The sequence below is a fragment of the Buteo buteo genome, chromosome 27, assembly GCF_964188355.1.
Source record: "Buteo buteo chromosome 27, bButBut1.hap1.1, whole genome shotgun sequence".
NCBI classification, from domain to species: Eukaryota; Metazoa; Chordata; class Aves; order Accipitriformes; family Accipitridae; genus Buteo; species Buteo buteo.
Window position 1 is genome coordinate 3,486,380 of NC_134197.1, and position 19,622 is coordinate 3,506,001.

Genomic DNA, 19,622 nt, shown 5'->3' on the forward strand with positions numbered 1-19,622 from the left:
GATATAAGGTAATTAGAAACGGCCCTATAGCATCCAGCCTGAAAATGTAATGCCAGCGGTAGGAGTGGTGGAGGGCTCTGGCTGCGGGCGGCTCCGGCAGAAAGTGCTCGGTGGAGCTGGGGACGAGGTGAGAAGTGGGGTGGAGGAGAGGGCGAGCGGCAGCGGGTGCTGGCGGCTCTCCCTGAAGAAACCAGGGTGGCCAGGGACGCCGAGGGGCAGCGGCACCGGTTTGGTTTGGGGATGGTTGGGGTTATTTTGGGGTTGGGGTATTTTTATTTTTTTTGGGGGGGGGGATTTTTTTTTTTTTTTTTTCCCCGGAGTGGGCTCGCCGTGCCCGTGTGAGCCGTGCTGGGGCTGCGTGTGTGTGTGTGTGTGCGCGCGTGTGTGTGTGTTTGTGCCAGGAATAGCAATCAGCAGAGGCAGCACACAGAGCGCAAAAATGCCATCATGCAGGGTCAACAGAAAGCTGCAGACATTTTTTTTTTTTTTTTTTTTTTTGTAGGCTTAATCCTCTGGAGCGGGGGAGAGGGAAAAGGAGGAGGCTGCTGCCTTCTTTATAGTTTTGATTTTTTTTCCTCTTCCAGCCTCGTAGGATCAGATTAACCCCCCCTCCCCTCCACGCACACACAGACACACACACACGCCAGCCCCAGCGATCCCAGCCCTCCACCAGCGCTGCACCGGGGAGATGCTGGAGTCGGCGTGGGGATGCGGGTCTCGTCGCCGCGATGAGCTGGGTGGGATGAGCTAGGTGGGCTCGGGCGGCAGCGGGGAAGGAAAGCAAGAGGGAGGCAGCGCGGGGGGTTGGAGGCAAATGAACAAATCACACCTGCAGCTTTCTGCGCGCCGTAGCCAGCTGCAGCCCAGGCAGGGACCGGCAGGAAAAATACAGGCGCGTGGGCTCCCAGCGTCGTGCATCTGCGGGGATTTAGGTGCACAGTGAGCTGACGGTAGCTCATCGCTGGAAGCGATTGCTTTTGGGGGGTTTATTTTAGGAAGGGGGGGGGGAAAGGGAGATGGTAACAAAGAGCAATCCTTCCCCACACACTGTTTTTTCCAAGGAGTAAATAAAATCCAGCGCAGAGGCGGGGAGGGAGGGCTTTGGTGGCCCTGGCACCCGGGGATGCCCGCATCCTGCCGCCAGCGGTGCCCGCATGGGCTGGCCGGGGTCGCTGCCGTGCAGCTCCGTGCGCACCGTCTCCTGCCTGAAGGGTGCAAATGCCCAGCCCTGCCTCCTCCCACGACTCCGCTCTGAGCCTCTCTTTAATTGAACTAAAGCTGTTCACCTTGATAACGCAGCACGGCAGCAAGTTTCCAAGCCGTACGCGGGGGGCTGGAGAGCTATTTGATCCACTTCCAAGGTGCTGCCTTTCAATTCAACCCCTTGCTCTTGAAGGATGGATAACCAGGCCCTCTCTTTTCCCTATTAATTACTCGAGATAGCAGGCATCAAGCTGCAAAACAGACCAAACCTTGTAAAGGGACCCAGCATCGCCAAAGCAGACAGCTTGCTCTCACCTCCCCCGTCCCCTTTCTCCTCATCCTCATCCCCACCCCCAGCCCCGTCCCAGCCCCATCCTGACTGTTTATAGCTAATACACCACAGCACGCTCCCAGCCACCTCTGAGTTCACACGTGCCTCTCCGCAGGACGGTAAACCGAGCCGGGACCTCACAGCTCCCCCAGGACTCAGTGTTTATCCCCCATAACCACCGATCCCCCCTGCCCTTCACAGGGAAGAGCTCCTCCACCGTTTGGCACCACGGGCTGCGACTGCCGCCCTAGTAAAGCCAAGGTGGGACATACCCAATGGGCATCACCCCAGCTTCTCTGCTGGGACTGAGAGAAGACTAAAGGATTTGTTATTTTTACACTACAATCCCATAAATTCAGCAATTTGGTCCATCCGGGTTGTTTCCTGGCTCTGGTATGTTTGAAATCCCCAACTCCAGGAGTCCTGTGATTTCAGGAGAACCTCAGCCCTGCTGTCCTTAAACCCTGACCTTGCTGTGGCAAGGAGAAAGGTTGAAACCACAAGCCCCCTGAGAGCCTCATATGCAAATTAAATCACCACCAAGCGCTTTGTTTTTTAAATGCTGTGATTTTTCCGGCAGCTTCATAGTTCTGTGACTCTGATTTACGGGTTCACAAAGGCTGATTTCATGACTTCTCAGCACTTCTGAGGTGCCGGAACCCACGTCATCTCTATTTGCGTGACATGGCTGTGTCTGTCTCAGCCCAACTGCCGGCTGGGTGGGAGACCATCGCCTATCGCAGCAATTAACTTTACTCGTTAAAGCCTCTGAGCTCGCAGAAGATGCTGCTGCGCAGTTGCGCGGATGGGAAAGTTTCCATCCTCTTGACAAAATCCGGCTCCAGAGCATTCCTGTGCCTGGCACACAGCCCCCCGCCATGGGTGTGGATACGGCCCCATGTCCCTTGCATTCACCAGCTGCCTCTGCGGAGCAGATCTCACCCTGAGCTACGGCAAACCCAGCACAACCGGCATCAAAAAGCCTGTTCCCATCTTCCCCGCCACGAGAGCAGGGCTCACCTTGCTGATCAAAGTCGGAGGCTTCCCTGCAAGTAACCCCCCCCACCTCCTGCCCCAGGGAGGGGGCTAAAAAATAATGACTCATTGCAATGTCATTTCTGGAGCTGCTAAAACAAAGGCGCTCGGGCTTCCTTAGTGTCTCGCCACTGCGACCTACAAAGATAAGACATCCTCCTCAGTGCTGAGAAAAATGAGCTTTTCTCCAACAGCCTCTCCTTCCGCTGGCCCGGGGTCCCCGGGACCTCCCCAGCGCCTATGTGGGATGCTCTGAGCCAGCTCTTTCTCATTCCTCTTCCTCTCATCCCTCTTTCTGGCTGATTTTCCCCCAGCCCCACTCCCGGTGGTCCCAACGGATTGCTCTCGTCCCCTGGTCTGGGTGACACCTCGCACCCAGTGCTGCATACCCTGTGCTGGTGGCTCCTTACAGGCAGGGAGCAGGCAGCCCTGCCCCAACTCGCACCAAGCTCCGTGCACCGGCTCCGAGCAGATCCGATGGATTTTCATTTCCTAACTTTGCCCTTTGGGCTATTTCTAACGAGCTTCCTCGTGCTTAAAAAAAAATAAATCCTTCATCTTGCAGCGCGGTGTCGGAGCAGCAACGCTCGGGACGATTGTGCCTGCGAGGAGGCTCGAAATTAATTATATCGCAGTCACTTTAGGTAGCGGGGCCATCGCACTGACCTCCTCAGACCGGCTCCCGCCTGGGACCCAGCAAACAGCCAGAAACCCCCTCCCAGAGAAAACAGGCTTTTTTTTGGCCTTGAAAAATGTATTTGCCTGGTGTGATGTTTGGCCGGTGCAGCGTGGCCCTGGGCGAGGAGCCACCGATGTCCTCCCGTGACCCCGTCCCCTCGCTGCACCCCACGTCCCCAGCCCCAAGCCCACCGTGTAGCCTCTGCCCGCAGCACCGGGTCCATCTACCCTCCCGGACTCGTTCCTCCCATCGAGAGAGAGGAATCGGTCCCGGGCGCCTTCGTTTCTGCTAATCAGATGTTTTAATGAGTTTCTCAGAGCCCGGCATATCACCACTTCACGCCACCACCCCCTCCGAGGCCAGCCCCGCTCCCGCGGCGTGCCGAGGCCCCCATCGTCTCGAAGGCTTTCCTTGGTGGGAGAGCAGCGATTATTTCTCTCAAAAGGTCTCTTATAATGGAAACCATCTCTCCATCCCTCCTTGGTCTCCTCCTGCCGTGACCCAGGCTCCGTCGAGAGGAGCTCTGCTCCGAGGCAGTGCCGTGTTTCCATGGAAAGAGTGAATAGCAGAGTCTTCCCAGCGGTTTATTAGAATTCCTTTTACTTCGATGGAGAGTTTTAGAGCAAAGTAAAAAGGCTTTAATGTGGGGCTAATGGAGCCCCTGGGAAGTCCAGGAAGGAAATCTCCCCTGGAGAAGAGGAGGCGTGAGGAGAGGGAGGGCAACTTTCAAGACAAATTCCTGGACAGGTTGAAATTTTTTTGCAGAAGCCATCTCAGGCAGCGAGAAATGGAAATGAATGTTTGTTTTATTTTTAACAGATGTTACAAAGGACCTGCCAGTAATTCAGCGAACGATGCAAAACCTAGATCCCACTCACTTTTCCCGGCATGTCTTCCATCCCCTCCCTCTCCTGCTCCGTAAGAACGCTTATTTGCATTTAGCATATCATATTTTTTAAAAAAATTAAGCAATAAAATAACAATCATAAGCCACTTCATTTCCTCCCGCCCTAAGGCTTTGGTTTCAGTTTAAATCCTTGGTTGTAGCAGCTTTTAATTGTTTTTAATAAATTTTTCTGTCTCTTCAGATTTCCCAAGACTATCCACTCGCCCTCTTTGGGGCTTCCCCTCTTTCCTGGTCCCCCATCCCACTCTCTCCCTGCCGTTCCCCCAAGGGACGAGACAGCTCTCGACTCTGCAAAGTGTTTGGAGCACAACGACCACTGCTCTCTGCCTGGGGATGCCCCAGTGTGAAACACAGCCTGCAGCCTCCTCTTTGGGGAAAATACAGGGATTTGGCTGCAGTTAAGAGATGGGGAGATGGGAAGGGGAGGAGGTACAATGGGGGGAGTCCCAAAACCAGCCAGCCAGTGGCTGGAACAGGAGTAAGAGTCTGGCCCTCTGAAAAACAAGGTGCAGAAGCCCATGCACACACGCACACCGCAGCACTTGGCTGGCCAGTGGGCAACTTTGAAGTCGATCTAAAACTGACCATGACGCCAGAGTGGTATTTGGGGTGAGATACAGCACTTGTGAGGGTCACACATGAAAACCAGACCTGGAGGAACAGTGACAGTCCTGGGCAGAGGAGCCCTGAGTCCCACAGATGCCAGGTCTCCTGAAAATGAGCAAGTTTGGCAGCCCCTGGTTTAACCCTTGACTGCAAAACACAAGCCGCAATGGCTTTCCCCTTTTCATTCCTAACCACGGAAAACCACTTTTCTCCTCCCAATACCAAAAGCTTTCCAAAGAGCAAGGTCCCACAGAAACCTGGACCAGGCAAATCCATGTGCACAGCCATGCATGTAGGTCATGGCTCCCACACGTACCCCATGCAGGAACACCTGGAAGATGCCATAGCTTTTTTTGCACAAGGGATGGTGCTCTTCCAGCTCAGACTCATGAGATGAAGGGCAGGAAATCCAGTGTGATTTTCTGCCTCGTTTCTCGTTAGCACCTCTGCAAACACAGCCCTGAGTGGGGCACGCTCCGCAGCCCGTCATCCGGCGCACTGGAATGCCTTGCGCTGGATTCATGCTGCATCCATGTCTTGTTTGCAGGATCCCAAGCCAGAAAGGAGGAGACGGGCTCTGGAAAGCAGCTACAGGGCAGTGCTGATACAAACGGGGTGTCCCTGCACCCTTTATAAATCCTAAATCCTGCCTGATTTCCAGGCAGAAAATGGCATCCGTGTGCATTTCCAGGTGACGGAAGAAAACTGGCTGTTTTCACTGAGCTTTCTCCTCTTCCCGTTACAATTCTGCACCTGGTTAGCAACTGTCGGAAAGAGGTTAATCACAGTCCTTAAATCAGGAACCTCGTTGCGGTATGCTTGGGATGCACATCTGTGCTCTCCACGGCTCATCCCCAGCGGCATTTGCGAGAAGGCAATATGCCAAAAAAAACCCAACCCCAAATAAGCCCAATCCCCCCCGAAACGAGCGACAAGCATCCCAGGGTGCGGGGCCTCGCTAATTCCTCGAGCCGGTCCTGCGGCATGTGTGAAACACTCGCTGTGCCCCCAGCTTCGCCATGGCTGCGGGTTAAAGGCATCTCGGTTAACACGGTGTTGGCACAGCTGTTATGTCGCAGAAAAGGCTTTTTAGGGGTTCGGTTTTTGCTTGCTAGCCAGCCTTGTGATGGAGAGGAGGAGGCATCACCTCAAAATGCCTGGGGAGCAGGGAGCGATCCGTGGGGACCACGAGGACTCTCAGCCCCAGACCCGGAGCTCAGCCCTTGGCAGAGGAAAGGCTGGAGCTCCGGCAACTGCCAACTGCCCAGCTTTGCTCCTGGTTTTCAAGCATTGCAAAGCCTGGCCTGGCCTTGCTATTTCTAGACCTGTCCCAGGGGATCACCCTGCTCTCCCTGTTTTGGGAAAAAGAAGTATTTCGGAGCATCGGAGCCCTTTGGAGAAGAGCCTAGCTGGTGCTTGGCCGGGTCCTGGGCTGCTCGTGCTGCAGAGCCGGCAGTGCTAACGACCAGAGACGGAGGCTGTTACGCGCGTGCACGCACACGCACGTGCACAGCCCGGAAAATGGAGAGGAATTGATCCCGGAGGCAAATCTCTTTTGTTCTAACCCCGTTGCTGTAACTGGATCTCCCCAGGTTCTCGGCTCAGGAGCCGCAGCGGATCACATCGCTTTCATACCTTCTCCCGGTGCCAGCTTGTCACATTCCCCCGTCGCCGATGGCGGGGAGAGGACGAGTGAGAAGGGGAGGCATTGCTCACAGCGCTTGTTTACCTCGCCGCCGCGCACGAGGGGTGTACGGCGGTAATGAGCAAAAAACCTAGAGGGAGCAGATTGCAGATCCGCGGCATGAGACCACCCCCAACTCACAGGCTGCCCCTTTTTTAACAAGGTCCCCCCATCCTCCTCCCTGCCAGGCTCCCCGTGCCCCGACAGCCTCCCGCCTTTCCCCGCTGTCTCGTTTCGACTGCAGAAATGCTGATTCACAGAGCCCGGCGCAGGAGGCGTTTGGGAAGCAGAGAGAGGAGCGACCCGGCTGCTGCTGCCTGTGCAGGCGGCGCTGCCTCTGCGCAAAGCCACCCGAAAGCACCCGACCTCCCTGGGTGCTTTTACACCGGTGATTAGCGACAACGAAGTCATTGCAGATTAATCCGCTCTGCGCTTATTCCAGCACCTCTTACCGAGCGACTCCCTCCCCTCTCAGCCAGGTGAATTCTTCCCCCCTGCTCCGCGGCAGAGCTTGCATGCTGATTTTTGTCCCCTTTCTGCCCAGGGTAAAGCAAAGTGAAAGATTTCACGCCATGTGCCCAGCACCACCCATCAAGATGCCAGGACTCCCGGGATGGGGACGGCGGGGATGGAGCGGTGCAGGAGGTGGATGGCACATGGGTCCCCAGGGAAGTACTTTGCTTTCCAAGTGGTAGGGCAAAGCAAACAGCACCCTGACCTGCCGCCGTGCATGTGTCAGAGTCCTCGCTCGTGGATGCTTTGCTGCATCACCAGCAATCTGGGCCCCATCTCCTCCTTCCAGGGCAGCCAGCGCCCGGCGGTGGGGTCTGCACCCCGGCTGGCCTCCTGGCATCAAAAGCCACGTCAAGGGCGCTGCACCGTGACAGCAGTCGGCATGAGCCGAACCTGCCCGCCCTGTCTCGCCTCCTCTCTCCTGCCAGCGCGGTGCATCTGGTGCGCTCCCTGCCCACAGCAGGCCTGAAATCAGAGACAGCAAAATGATGCTTTTTCGGGGGAGGCTGCGGGGACGGTGTTCCCAGCAGCCCAGGGCAGGCAAATGGCTGCAAAAGCAGGGGCCGGCTGTCCAAGCATCCTGCTTTTCCAAAGTCCAGGTCCCTTCCCTCTGGGACAACCACGACACCTTGCTCAGGTAAATAGATCGGAGCTGTTTTACTCCATCCTGCGTGTTCAGTCGCATTCAGTGACCCCCTTCGCTTCTCCCTGAGGCCACGCTTCATCCCGTGCCGTGATGGATGCAAACACTCTGGGACCTCGTGCACTGAACAGCACGATGTGACGCAGACCTTCCTGTCACGCTCACGCTCCTCCCCATGCTGCATCCCTCTGGGCCAGCTCAGCACTGCTCGGACCAGGCAGGATCCGGCCCAGAGCAGGTGATGCGGGTGGTAAACCTAGTGAGCCAGGCAGGGAAGCCAATATTACATCCACCTTCAAAAGCTCACAGGGACACACTGGATGGGTCTGGGGACACCAGGGCATCAGCAGGACACCCCTTGCCACCGCTGTGCTGCTGCATCTGCACCCCCAAGGCTCAAAAACCAAAACCACCTTTTACTTTATTACTTTCATTTTTTTTGCAGGGCTGTATCTAAGCCATGCCAGTCCCCTGATCCCCTCTGCATGGGCCACCGCCTGCCCGCAGCCAAGTGGGGCGAGCTGGCCTGCTCATCTCGGCTCAGTGAAAAGCCATGGTGAATCTGAATAGATTTCCACCATGCAAATGTAAAGGCCCCAGTGGGTTTGAATAGGAGCCCTTGAGGTATTATCTCAGCAGTGCCTCGAGGCAACCACCTGAATCCTTCCGTGACTGCTGCACAAACCCGAAATGTCTCCAGCAGCTGGGGATTATGGACAGACCTTGCAGAGGAGCACCCAGGCCACGGCAGCCCGCACCATCAGCTCTCAGATGCCCCCACGTGAGCCCAAACCCTCAAAAAACAAGGCACAGTGATGCTAAGATGACTGAGGCCCAGATGCCAAGGCAGGAAACCAAGCTGAAGTTTTCACATTAATCATATCAAGCTCTATTCTATTTCATCTATTTCAAGGCAAGTCAAAAAGAGGTTCACACTCTCCCCTGGCAAACCACAGAGGATGACGTGAGCCTGTCTCTTGCATTGCAAGTAGAGTGTGTCAAGCAATTAGCAAGTAATCAGGAATTCAGATAGGGTGGGCAGGATACTATCCCTCAAAGCTCTGGCAGGAGCAAAACCCACCCCAGAGTTTCCCATCAGGCATGGAAGGCAGCAGAGGGAGCAGGGGCTGTTGGTGAGTTCTCGGCAAGCAGAGCAGATACCATGCCAGCGGAGCCTGCTGCCATAAACCATCTCACGTTTAGCATGTGCTGTAGCTAAGAGGCCCCAGGCGTTCAAGCATAGATTTTCCCTCACTCATTCCCAACCTCAGCAAGGTGGCCAGGGCAATTCAAAGTGCTGGTCCTCAGGTGTCCTGCAGACCTGCCGGGTCACCCGAGCACCTCCCGTCCCTGGACGTTTCGGCGTTGCATTAAGTCTTCCTGCTGTCATCAGTTTTACTCCCTGCAGCTCTGACCATGCTGGTTTCCACTCAGCATCCTCCCAGCAGCCCAAATCCTGCTGTCCTGGAAGTTAGTGGCAAAACCGATGCGAGAGCAGGAGCAAGCCTTCTGTGCTCGCTTCGGAAAGCCGTTTCCACTTTGGACCCCCCAGTGCTGCTAAAACCACATCACACAAAGCCCTGGCACAGCACACAAGCTGTACGGAACCATCTCACCACGCTGGGCTCTGCCAGCGTGGCATGCACCGAAAGCACCTTGAAGGGGGAATGCGCTTGCTCGTAGCCTCCCCAGACACCTTGCCGGTCCCCAGGAGCACCCATCCAGCTCCACAAGAAGAGAGGGAGGATTATCCCGGGGTACGAGCTGCCAACCTGGGCACACACCTCCCTCCGGGCGCGGGGCCCAGGGCGCAGAAGGAGCCGGCGCGACGGGTGGGTTGCAAAGGGGACGCCTAATCTGCCACCCGCCCTTTCTCCTCTCCATTGCCAAGGTAGCAGCAGACAATGCTATCTGCTGGGTTGTCAGCCGTCCCTCCTCCCACCGTCTCTTTAGCCAGAAAACTCTCCATCTGTCTCCAGATGGGGTGTTTCTACCACTCCAGTCAAACCGATTCAGAGTGGAACAATGATGCTTTGTTAACAAAACAATTTTTGTGTGTCAAGCCCTCCTTCTTGCGGTTTTTTTTCCCCCCAGTCCCCAGTGGGTCAGCTTTGTGTGGCGTCCTACATTTTGTTGTTTCTTTCACATTTTAAAGGCTCCGTATTTTAGTACAAAAGGTGCCTGCGGAGCAGCTTTTATCTGCGCGGCAAGATTTGACACATACGCAGATCACAATTGCGACAGGAGGTTCGTGATGTGGTGGTTAAGGGTGGTGTCAGGACCTTCAGAGTGATGAAGCATTATTTCCAGTGATTTTTGCCTCCAGGATAAAAATTAGAGCTGGTCCTACGCTGCATATAAGGCTTCTGTGAGCTGGAATCCCCCAAGGGCTGATGGAGGGAGCAGCGAGAGAAACTTTGAGCTTGCTTTGGCACAGGGCAGGCATCAGCCGTGTCCATCCATTCTTCTCGTGTCCTCCTGTGCAGGACAAGGCACTTCTCTCAGCTTGCGAGGGGAAGCAACGGGTACTCAGAGCAAATCTACATGCCTGTGAGTAAACCACAATTCTCTTCCCAGCACAAACCCCATGGTGGTCAGGAAAGCGAAACCTCAGCCCTCCTGTGGCCAGAGCCTCTAAACGAAGATCCTGGGGTGTGCTTGACTTCTCCTCAGCTACCCGGGGTTGGATTATCCCCCTCGACCCGCTCCCTCACTCAGCAGCAGGAAGGAGATCTCTCTTTTCTCTTCCAAAGACATCTCCACCACACAGGCCTCCAAGAAAATCAGCTCTTCCTTTTTTTTTTTTCCCTGTCTTTTTTTTTGCCCTGAAGCAACAAGCACACAAACCACCTTCTGCTCTGCACATAACCAGCAACTCATAGCAAATAACCAACCCGCTGGCTCCAAAGCAAACAGCTTTGTGTTCCTAAGCAGGCTGGCAATTTCTACACAAGCAGGACTTTTTCTTCCAGCTCCCCCCACGTTTGCAGGGAAGTTCCCTCCTCCTTGCTGTCCTCAGGTAACTGCATCTTCATGGAAACACCAATATTTTTATGAGTCACCCCCCTTCTTCCCCGCTCCTGCTCTGTGGCCAACTCCCTTCTGCTTTCGAGATCAAAGCCGAAGGGGACCAGCTGTGTCGCATCCTTTCCTCTCCAGCCCTTTCCATCTCCATTTGCAGCCGTCACCAGCGCGAGCCCCTGCTGTTCTGACAGCGCTTTGTACCGCCCGTTCAGCACCGCAGCTCCGTGCCCACCGTCTGCTCCCCCTCCATCCCGCTCCTGCCATCCCCGCTCCCACTCCAGCTGCACCAGGAACACAAGGGAACCCTCTGGAGCTCTGGGCTTGGTCCCTTCCAGCACACATGGGAGCTGCCCCACCAGCCACCTCGGCTGCTGCCCTGCCTGTCATGCGCTGCTTTGGAGGAAGAAATGTGCTCAGAGAAGAGAGAAACGGGATAATCCGCTTCCACTGAAATCCCATCCTAATTCCCCGTGTTTGGAAACTCCTCTGCAGACCAGAGCACGAGACTGCATCTCACTTCCAAAACAGAAACTCCACGGGGACCTTCTCTCCAGGCTCATTTTGGCACGGGTACAACCTCAGCTGGGAAAATCCAGGTACTTTTGAGAAGGTGGCTGAGGGAACAGAAATCTCCCTTCCCCAACCGAAAGGCTGAACATCTCACGCAGCCCCCTGTGCTGCAGCAGGGATTTGCAATGCGATGGGATAATTAGCGTCAGGGATGTGCTTCTTGCAGCATCTAGGAAAACCTGTCCATTTTTGGCCTCTGGGTGAGTGCCGTTTGTGCATGCTCGATGGAGGCTGCTTTCTTTGCAGCACCTCACAGGTCTGACAGGTCCATCTTCGAGGAGTACACTCCATCCTTCGTGGCATCTCGTCTTGACCGTACCACATGCACCTCACAGGTGCTGTGATCATACGTTGAGCAGCGTTACAATACCCACTTCCCAACACCTTGCTGTAACTCTTAGCTGGAATCCAGCTTGGAGTTGTCTCTTCTACAAGGACGTTGAAGAAAGCATTGCACCGAATTAAGTCTCAGTGCTTGTTATATGTAAAACGCTGAATTTAGCTGCTAATGGCAATTCCCAGCAGAAAAGGACGGTTAGTAGTGGTGGGTATATTTATGAATACTTTTTAAGCAAATGCTGTGAGGCGGGAAATCTATTGGTCTTCGTGGAAAGCTCCCCAGTTTGCTGCTGCAGGCATCTAAATGCAAAGTTTCAACATGGCTTTTGCGTTTTGTGCTCTGCTACACATATGCCTCTCAAATCTCTTCTCTCAGGAATGGTTTCTCGGTCTCTCTCCCGCGGTCATGCGTGAGTCACCGTGACCTGCCCAGCTCAGGGAAGGAGGCAGCATCTTCGTCCTTCACCAGACACTCCACTGACTTGTCAGTAAATAAAAGTCAGAGGATCTACTTGACTGGTCTCCTTAGCTGTTCTCTCCAAAGTGGTAAAGGGCTGACATATAAAATACCCATGTCCTGGATTTCTGGGAGGTTTTCACTGAGAGCCCATTGTTTTTCCCCAGCAAAGCCAGGAAAGAATTTACAGTTGGTCAGAGCAGCGAGATTGCTCTGCTTTCTCTTTCCTGGGACAGAAACCCAGTTTGAAACAGATTGCTAGCAGCTAAATGCAAGTTCCTTAGCAGCTTCCAGGGTGAAAATATTCTCTCTCCAGATCTCCTTTTACGTCCACAACACATTATTCCGGTGGAGGGCTCTCTTGCTAAGAAAAGCTATTATAACTCCCAGCCTTGTCTCCAAAGTGGTTCAGGTATGGGAGCCAGCTCCCCTGCAAGCATCCCTTGGTCCTACTGCCCAGCTGAGATGTCCTTAATTCCTCCATCTGTCCCCTCCAGGCTCTGGCTGGCTCGGCTCTCAGATGGTGAATACATACAGCAGGCTGCAAGGCTGCTTCTCCTAAATGTACGGTTCTCCCGCAGCTTCAGAAGAAACGATGTCTGCTAAGTCCCCCAGCCCACTCCTGGGTGCTTCTGGGGCTTTCCATGCTAAGCTGCCTTTGTCCTGCACACCACATGCAGACAGACAGGAGGTTCACACCAAAATCCACCTCTCCTCTCTGCCTTTGACTGAACCAAAACAAAAAACAGATGGAAAAATCAAATGCTGGCAGCGTGAAGCATGTGGGCTGCACTTGCATCAGCGCTCCTGGAGCTGCAGAGTGTATTCCCTCCTGCTCCGGGGTCCCAGGGCAAAGCCAGCCTTCCCCAAAAGGGTTATTGCTGGGAGGGGTCCTGCCACTCCCCCCTGCCAACCACCGAGCAGCATGGAGGTGGAAAGGACAGAGGGAAGGAAGGGAAAGCAAGAGGTGAGAGCAGACTTAGCAGTTTAGGATAGTCCAGGAGGAACAATTTCATCATCCAAGCAGGATTTGCATGATGCACAGTGAACGAGGCACTGCGGTTGCAGACCGAATAGTGGGGTGACAGCCACGTACTGGACACTGCTTTTAACCGAGCTCCATCCATCCCACACACTCCCTGAGGCAGAGCCCCTGCAGAAGAAATATCTTGTGACCATAGAATTAAGACTGCGCCCTAATGAATGCACGCCACTCTGCCGGACATAAGCCGCTCAGGTGTCTTTAATACAGGGATTTCCTACGCATTCAGTGCCTGACTTTGTAACCTTAATCATGTATTTTTTAGTGTCGGTTTTGGGCGCATATGAGCTTATCTTCTTTTACCGCGGCCTCTGCCTTTCACCATCTTTCTGGGGTAAACAATAGCCAGACTCTTCCATGTCCCTCTTTGGGAGTGCATCAGCGTCCCCGAACTTCCCTGAAGGCTCAATTTTGCAATTGCCCCTCCAAACCAGGGTGAGCTGTGCAGCACAGGGATGGTGCTGTTGCAGACTCAACTCCAGTTCCCGCTGGAGCCTTCCTCGCCTGCCGATGCTCAGAGGTTGCTTCTGCGTGCAGACCAGTGCCTGATAACCCCTGCGCCACGCCAACGCTCGCCGTGCGGCACGGCGGCAGGAAGAGAAGGAGCGGAGAGAGCCTGCGGTGGGGGCAGGGGCTGATGGCATGTTTGTGGAGTAACGCTCAAACTGCTGTAACGGATTGCCTTGTTTACACTGGGTCCAGGGAAAATCACTCTAGAGATGGAGTCAGAGAAGCATCCAGATGCCTCTGAGAGCAGGAGAAGCTCTGCATCCTCCTGCCTCTTACTTTTGCTTTCAAAACCATTCCCCCCCCATTGCTGTCAAGGCGCGGAAGCTTTAAAATCGCTGTAGTAAGCACAAGAGGGATGGGGAAAGGAAAGGAAAAGAGTCATTCGATGGGAATGTGGCTCTTCTGCGGAATCGTGGGCTCCCCCTCGCCAAGAGGAGCTCTCGGTACCCAAGGATGCACCAAGAAGGGTCGTCGGGCCAGGGGCTGCTGCGAGGAGTTGCCACGACATGCTGGGAGAGGGAGAAGAAATAGGAACCACCTTAAGGGAGGGGAGCTGCCAGCAGAACAGTTAAAAATGACTAAATACTTTCCCAATATCACTCCTCCACGTAAGCACTGCTGTAATTGCCCTTGGGATGTTGCACAACGGCGAGAGGGAGGGGCAGGTGCTGGCAGGGAGGAAGGCGTCCCCGGCTGCCGCACCAAAAGGCGTGCAAACCTCCGTCCCAGGCACTGCTGTCATCCAGGAGAAACGCTTGGCGTTGCCCGCACAGACGTCTCTGCCACCTCGGGGCCCCGCTGCTGGATTTAGCCCCCGAGGGGCCATTCCTCGCAGGAGCTGGAGGACTCCCGGGAGGACTCACTCCTCATGCCTCTGAGACACAGCGGGCTGCCCCAGGGAGCAAGAGCAAAAGGCAAGGAGGAACAGAGCCCACGTTGCACTGTGTGGGGAAAAAAAAAAAAGGCAAAAGCAAAAGAGAGATATAAGGGCTTCATTCAAGCGCTCTCTCTCTCTGGAAGTCTCACGCAGAGCAGCTGGTCTTTAAGACAGTTGCAAGCACAACATGCAAGCACAGAGCAGTTACATTTCTGGGTGCTTTTATTCGTGACACTCAGACAGGGGCATCCACTCGACCCCCGTGTGAAGGAAAACGGCTGACTCATTCTTCCAGCGATGCTTGAGAGCAGGACACGGCGCTCTGTAGCAGCAGTGTGGGTCCTCTCCCGCTTCGTAAGCCAGATCACCGGATCCAGGCTTGGACACCACGCACGTACGCACGCACCAGCTAATCCACAGATGCGCTGGGTCCCTGGATAGAGCATCCGCAGCCTTTGCTTCCAAAAGCAGCCCGCTGATGCTCAAGTTGAAAGGGAAACCTCTGAGAGATGCAGTCTCGAGGTTTAAAACATCTGTGGGCCACCAGCCATTAAATAGGATGCTATGCTGGTTTGCTGCTATCAGGTCTTACGCCAGGTTCATCACTGTGCTGGCTGGGTACCGTCCAGCAATGCATTAAGCAATGTGACTATTTCTGTTCTCATCACATGTTTGCTCTCATCCTCCCCAGGGTGTGTGTGTGGGGGGGAAAAAAACACACATTCATTATGGAGTGTCTTATTTTGGTAAGGCTTTTCCTTTCTCTGCGTAATGTGTGCTGTTGGGCTGTTGGCAGAGGAGAAGGAGGATTTTATTTTCCTAATATCCATGTACTCAGGTATTTCTGTTAGAGGAGGCAAAGTCAAAGAAATGCTAATCAAATATCCAGGAGTGCACAGTGCTGACATCTGCACCTCGCTACTATATGGCCTTTCATTAGCATTACCTAAATGTACGACCATACAAAGAGCAGATTTCCTTAGCAACAGGGCTGCCTTCATATTTCCTCCCCACTACCCCCTGCCCTTAGAAGAAAAATGACTTCAGCTCTTTTGCAGAGCAGTGCTCGCAGCCACTCCGCGATGCAGCAGTGCTATACAACGCTGCCAGGCTTACTATATGCTGCATCTGGGACGCTTTCCTCTCTACGCTGGGATCCGCGAGCCATAAAGCAACCTCTTGACTTAGCTCTTCTGCACAGCCACAATAAAACTCCTCTCTTCTCCTAACGGAGCATATGCAAAACAGCCCTGTAACGGCAGAGGGGGGATCCTCTCCTCCAGATGACTTACAGCTCCCCTCGCCGAGGGATGATGTCCAGCATCCATGACGGTGCCAGCATCGCCGGCTGCCACCTCCTCCGCTCGCTCCCTGCCACCTGGTTGTGGGGTCCCGGCTGCCCCCCTCCCCAGACCACACTTTAAGCCACCTTCGCCTTGGGCAGGGAGCTGCCAGCCCCCCCTCTCCCCGGATCTGGGCCAGAAGGACTGAACACTTCATCCTCTGCGCTCTCCCCCGGTGCCACAGCCTGGTGTGCTGGGTTATTTTAAGAGCTCGTCTGGGAGACTGGCACACGCACCGCGCTGCTGGGAACTCCCCGCTTCTGTTTCAAAAAAGCTGGAGGCTGGGAGCCTGCTGGGACTCACCCCTGTGGTTCCCAAGGTCTGACCCTCCTCTCGCTGGGACTGGCGCAACGCTGCCGAGTCAAACGGAGTTAGTCCCAATTAGCACCGGTGAAACGGGAGGAGAATCCGTGCCCTCCCAGGCATTTCAACCCCTCCGGCCAGAGGCTGTGACCACTAAGCCTCCCCCTCCAGCTATGCCCCTGCTTTTCATCTCCCCGCTCTCAAACTCGCTCATTCTGTGTCGCCATTCCCTGCCTTTTCCACACGGATACTCTCTCCCTTTCCCATTATGATAGGGTCTTTGATTGCATGATCGCATAACTATAATGAGACAAATATTTATTTTGCAGATATGGGTTAATCAGACCGAAGGTATAGAAATATTTCATGCGCTAATCAGAGTACCTTCAGCAATCAGTATAGTAAATAACTCAGGTAAATTAACATAGGAGAGTTCCCTTATCAGGTTTTAGTCTAAGATATATGTGCATTAAGGACTAATTTGCCCTCCCCCCTCAGATTTGGGCTGGAGCCCAAGATGAGGTTCAGACCAAGGTTCCCTCCCACCAGCTTTCACGGGAGCTGTGCAGGCTTTGCTCCTGGCAGGATCAGACGCTGGGATGAATATTCAGCAGCGCGATCACCTCGCCTTTGTTTTCTGTGCTCTGCACCTTTAAATTTCCAAGGGCTCTGCTGTTTGCAGCTCAGACAGCCTTTTTGCATTCAGTTCGTTGCAAGCTGACACAGAAGACACGATGGAGCAGGTTGTGTCTCCTGCTCTGAGCCCTTCACGCCACTCTGGCATCGTTCAGGGGCCATATTAAGAGCCACGAGTAATTAGTGAATTCCTCCTGCCCCAGCGCAGAGCGGAGCAGCCGTACGCGGCACCTCATGGCAGGCTGGCGGTGGCTGGCCGGCCGCACACGGTGCCAAGAGCGAAGGTGCAGCAGTGGCTGCGGGGATGCTGGACTCCCACGCGGGTCCAGAGGGGCTGAGAGCAGGATAAGCCAAAGGAGAGCCCAAGAAGGGCTCTTTGCTGCAACGGGCCTTCCCGGGGTGCTTGCCCAAGCTCCTGCAAATTAGCAGTCCCAGCAGACACCTCATGTGTCAGTGCAAGAGCTGCCCAGATCCCCCAGCCTCAGTGTCCCTTGCTCCAGTGTCCCCAAACCAGAAGTAGCTGCGCTCCTGCCCCGAAGCATCTCCTACGACTGGTTTTCCTGGTTTTGCTCAAGAAAAGCTCCCGCAGAAGAAACACGGAGGACCTGGAAATTCTGCCCTTGCCTCTGTTGTGTTTTGGGATCCCTGAGAACAAAAAGCACCGGAGGAATGGCAGGCATTATAGTAACGATGGTGACAAATTTAATTAGAGCAGGAAGCTCTGGAGTGGATTTCAAATGGCAACACGGCATTTTGTGTGAAAGCATTGCCTTGCTCCCCCCCTTCCCTCCCCGCCTCCACCACGCGGCTCCATCCAAACCCACCCCACCCCGCGGGATGCATCCCTCTAATTTTCCCACATGTCATCCCCTTCATCCCCCCACCCCACCCCAACCAACACATTCCCGCGGTCTGGAAAATGCAACCGTAGAGCAATTCAATAATACAGCGGCCAGATGTGCAACAGTATATCCAACATGTCATTCAAAGGACCCCTTCAGTGGAGCCGAGACATGTTATCCCGCAATCTTAACTAATACATCCTGGGGCCCTGGAGGAGTTGATGGATGTATACAATTCCCTTTCCTACAGCTGTGGTCCCTTTTAGAGGGGGCATCCAGACTCAACAATAGCCCCGCTGTTGCTTTCAAGACAGAACCTCTTCAGACAAACCGGGCTTAATCCTGACCCCGCTTACGCCCGCCCGGACTCTGCCGAGGTCGGTGGGGTTTCGGAGCCAAGGGCTGGGGGCAGGATCTGGCCTCGCGGAGACGATGTCTGCCGTTTCACCTTGTGCTACAGCCTCTGAGAAACCTTGGAAACTGGTTGGAATATAACCACCTTGGGGAAAAGGCAAGCGGAGAGGAGCAGGTAATAAGATTTCTAACTGGTGCTGGTAGAAAGAAGGAAGTAATATAACAGTTTAATTAATCTATGCCTATTAGCGTTATTAAAGAAAACAGGGAGCTATTGGAGATTTACCTCGGAGAATATCATCAAACGGGGACCTTCTGCAGGGAATTTTATGTCTCTGTGCCCAATTTATAACCAGCACGGAGGTGTGGTGTTAGTGACAGCCAGTGCTGAAATGTCACAGTGCTTAGAAGTCATTAGCTGGGGACACAGGGAGAGAGAAAGAGAGGATGGAGGAGGGGACAAGGGAGAAATGGGGAAGGAAGGAAAAGGAATTAATTTAATTAAAAATATCTTTAGAGCCTGTCTCTTGATTTGTGTGGTTTTGGGGCTTGGCAGAGCTGCTGAGAACGGTGTGGAAGGAAAATCAAGGTTGCTGGGGCTTTTTGAAGCTGATAAAAAAAAATAAGCACACTTTTCATGTTCAGGAAGATAAATCCCCATTTTCTCAGTCTCAAGACAATCCAGTTATTTACTGACAGTTTTACTGTGAAATAAAAAGGGCTTTAAGCTTCTTTCTACTTGATGTCTCCATAGCCTGAATATTATTAGATCCCAGCCTGGTGCAGCTGGAGTTTTGGTTAATAAATTTAACGTCATTAGACAGAAAAGCCTTCTACTGAATGTTGCAATTCTTTTTTTTTTTCTTTTTTTTTTCTTTTTTTTTTTTTTTTTGCCGTTGCAGTCAGACTGTATGTAGGTGGTAAGAATCAAAAGAAAGGAAGTACGCTTGGCAAATAGGGGAGCGCTAAAAAAAGGTTTCGCTGGGGCTCAGGTTTGGCGCGAGGGTGTTTTGCCCACAGACGAGGCAGGGCTGACACCCCCCCCCCCCCAGGCGGACGCACCCCACCACGACGGCGGTGCCGGTTTTGCAGCATCTCTCTGCAAAAACGCTCCTGGTTTCACAGCGATGGTGTGTCCTGGGGTGCTCGGTCCATCCGAGCGGACAGCACTGCAGGCAGCCATGCCCGCCGGGGTGGCGAGGTCTGGCACGGTGGTGTTACACCGGGGCAGGTCCCCTGGGAGCAGTAATGCCGTGACACTCAGGGGCTGCGCTTCGGGTGGCTTTTCTGAGAGGAAAAGTCTTCTTTTCCACCCAAAGTCTGCCTCGGGGCCATTGCAAGGCCAAGGATTGGCACAGCAAAACGCGTCTCGGCGGGACAAGGGTGGGAACAGCCATGATGGGGTGGGCGAGGAGAAGGCAGATGGCAGCGGGGCCTCTGTCTTCCCCCGTGGGGAACCGGGCAGCTGCGGCCCCTCGGAGTGGGGCTCACTCTCATGGAGGGAGAGCTCCCACCCCAAACCAGGCAGGGCCCTGTTCTCCCCTCAGGGTAGCCACCATCTTGCATCTCCCCCTGCCAACCCCTCTCCTCAGCTGCTGCCCTCGCCATGGCCGCGTGCCTTCTTCTGCCGGGAAACACGCTGACTGGGAGGAAGATGATGAGGAAGATGCCACAGGACTCTCATCCCTCTGCCACGCACCTAGCCTGCTTCTTCCCCAGCTCTT

At 54.3% G+C, this 19,622-nt stretch overlaps 1 protein-coding gene across 4 annotated transcripts in view; it reads right to left on the reverse strand.

Annotated features, from left to right (window-relative positions):
• Window positions 1–19,622, reverse strand: part of RAI1 (retinoic acid induced 1) — a 76,555-nt gene that overhangs the window by 40,465 nt on the left and 16,468 nt on the right. The window contains exon 3 of one of the 4 annotated variants that reach the window (XM_075058553.1): window positions 830–918. The exons of the other annotated variants lie outside the window; for them this stretch is intronic. The gene's annotated coding sequence lies outside the window, so the exon portion shown is untranslated. The remainder of the gene's footprint in view (window positions 1–829; window positions 919–19,622) is intronic. 4 annotated transcript variants of the gene reach the window in all.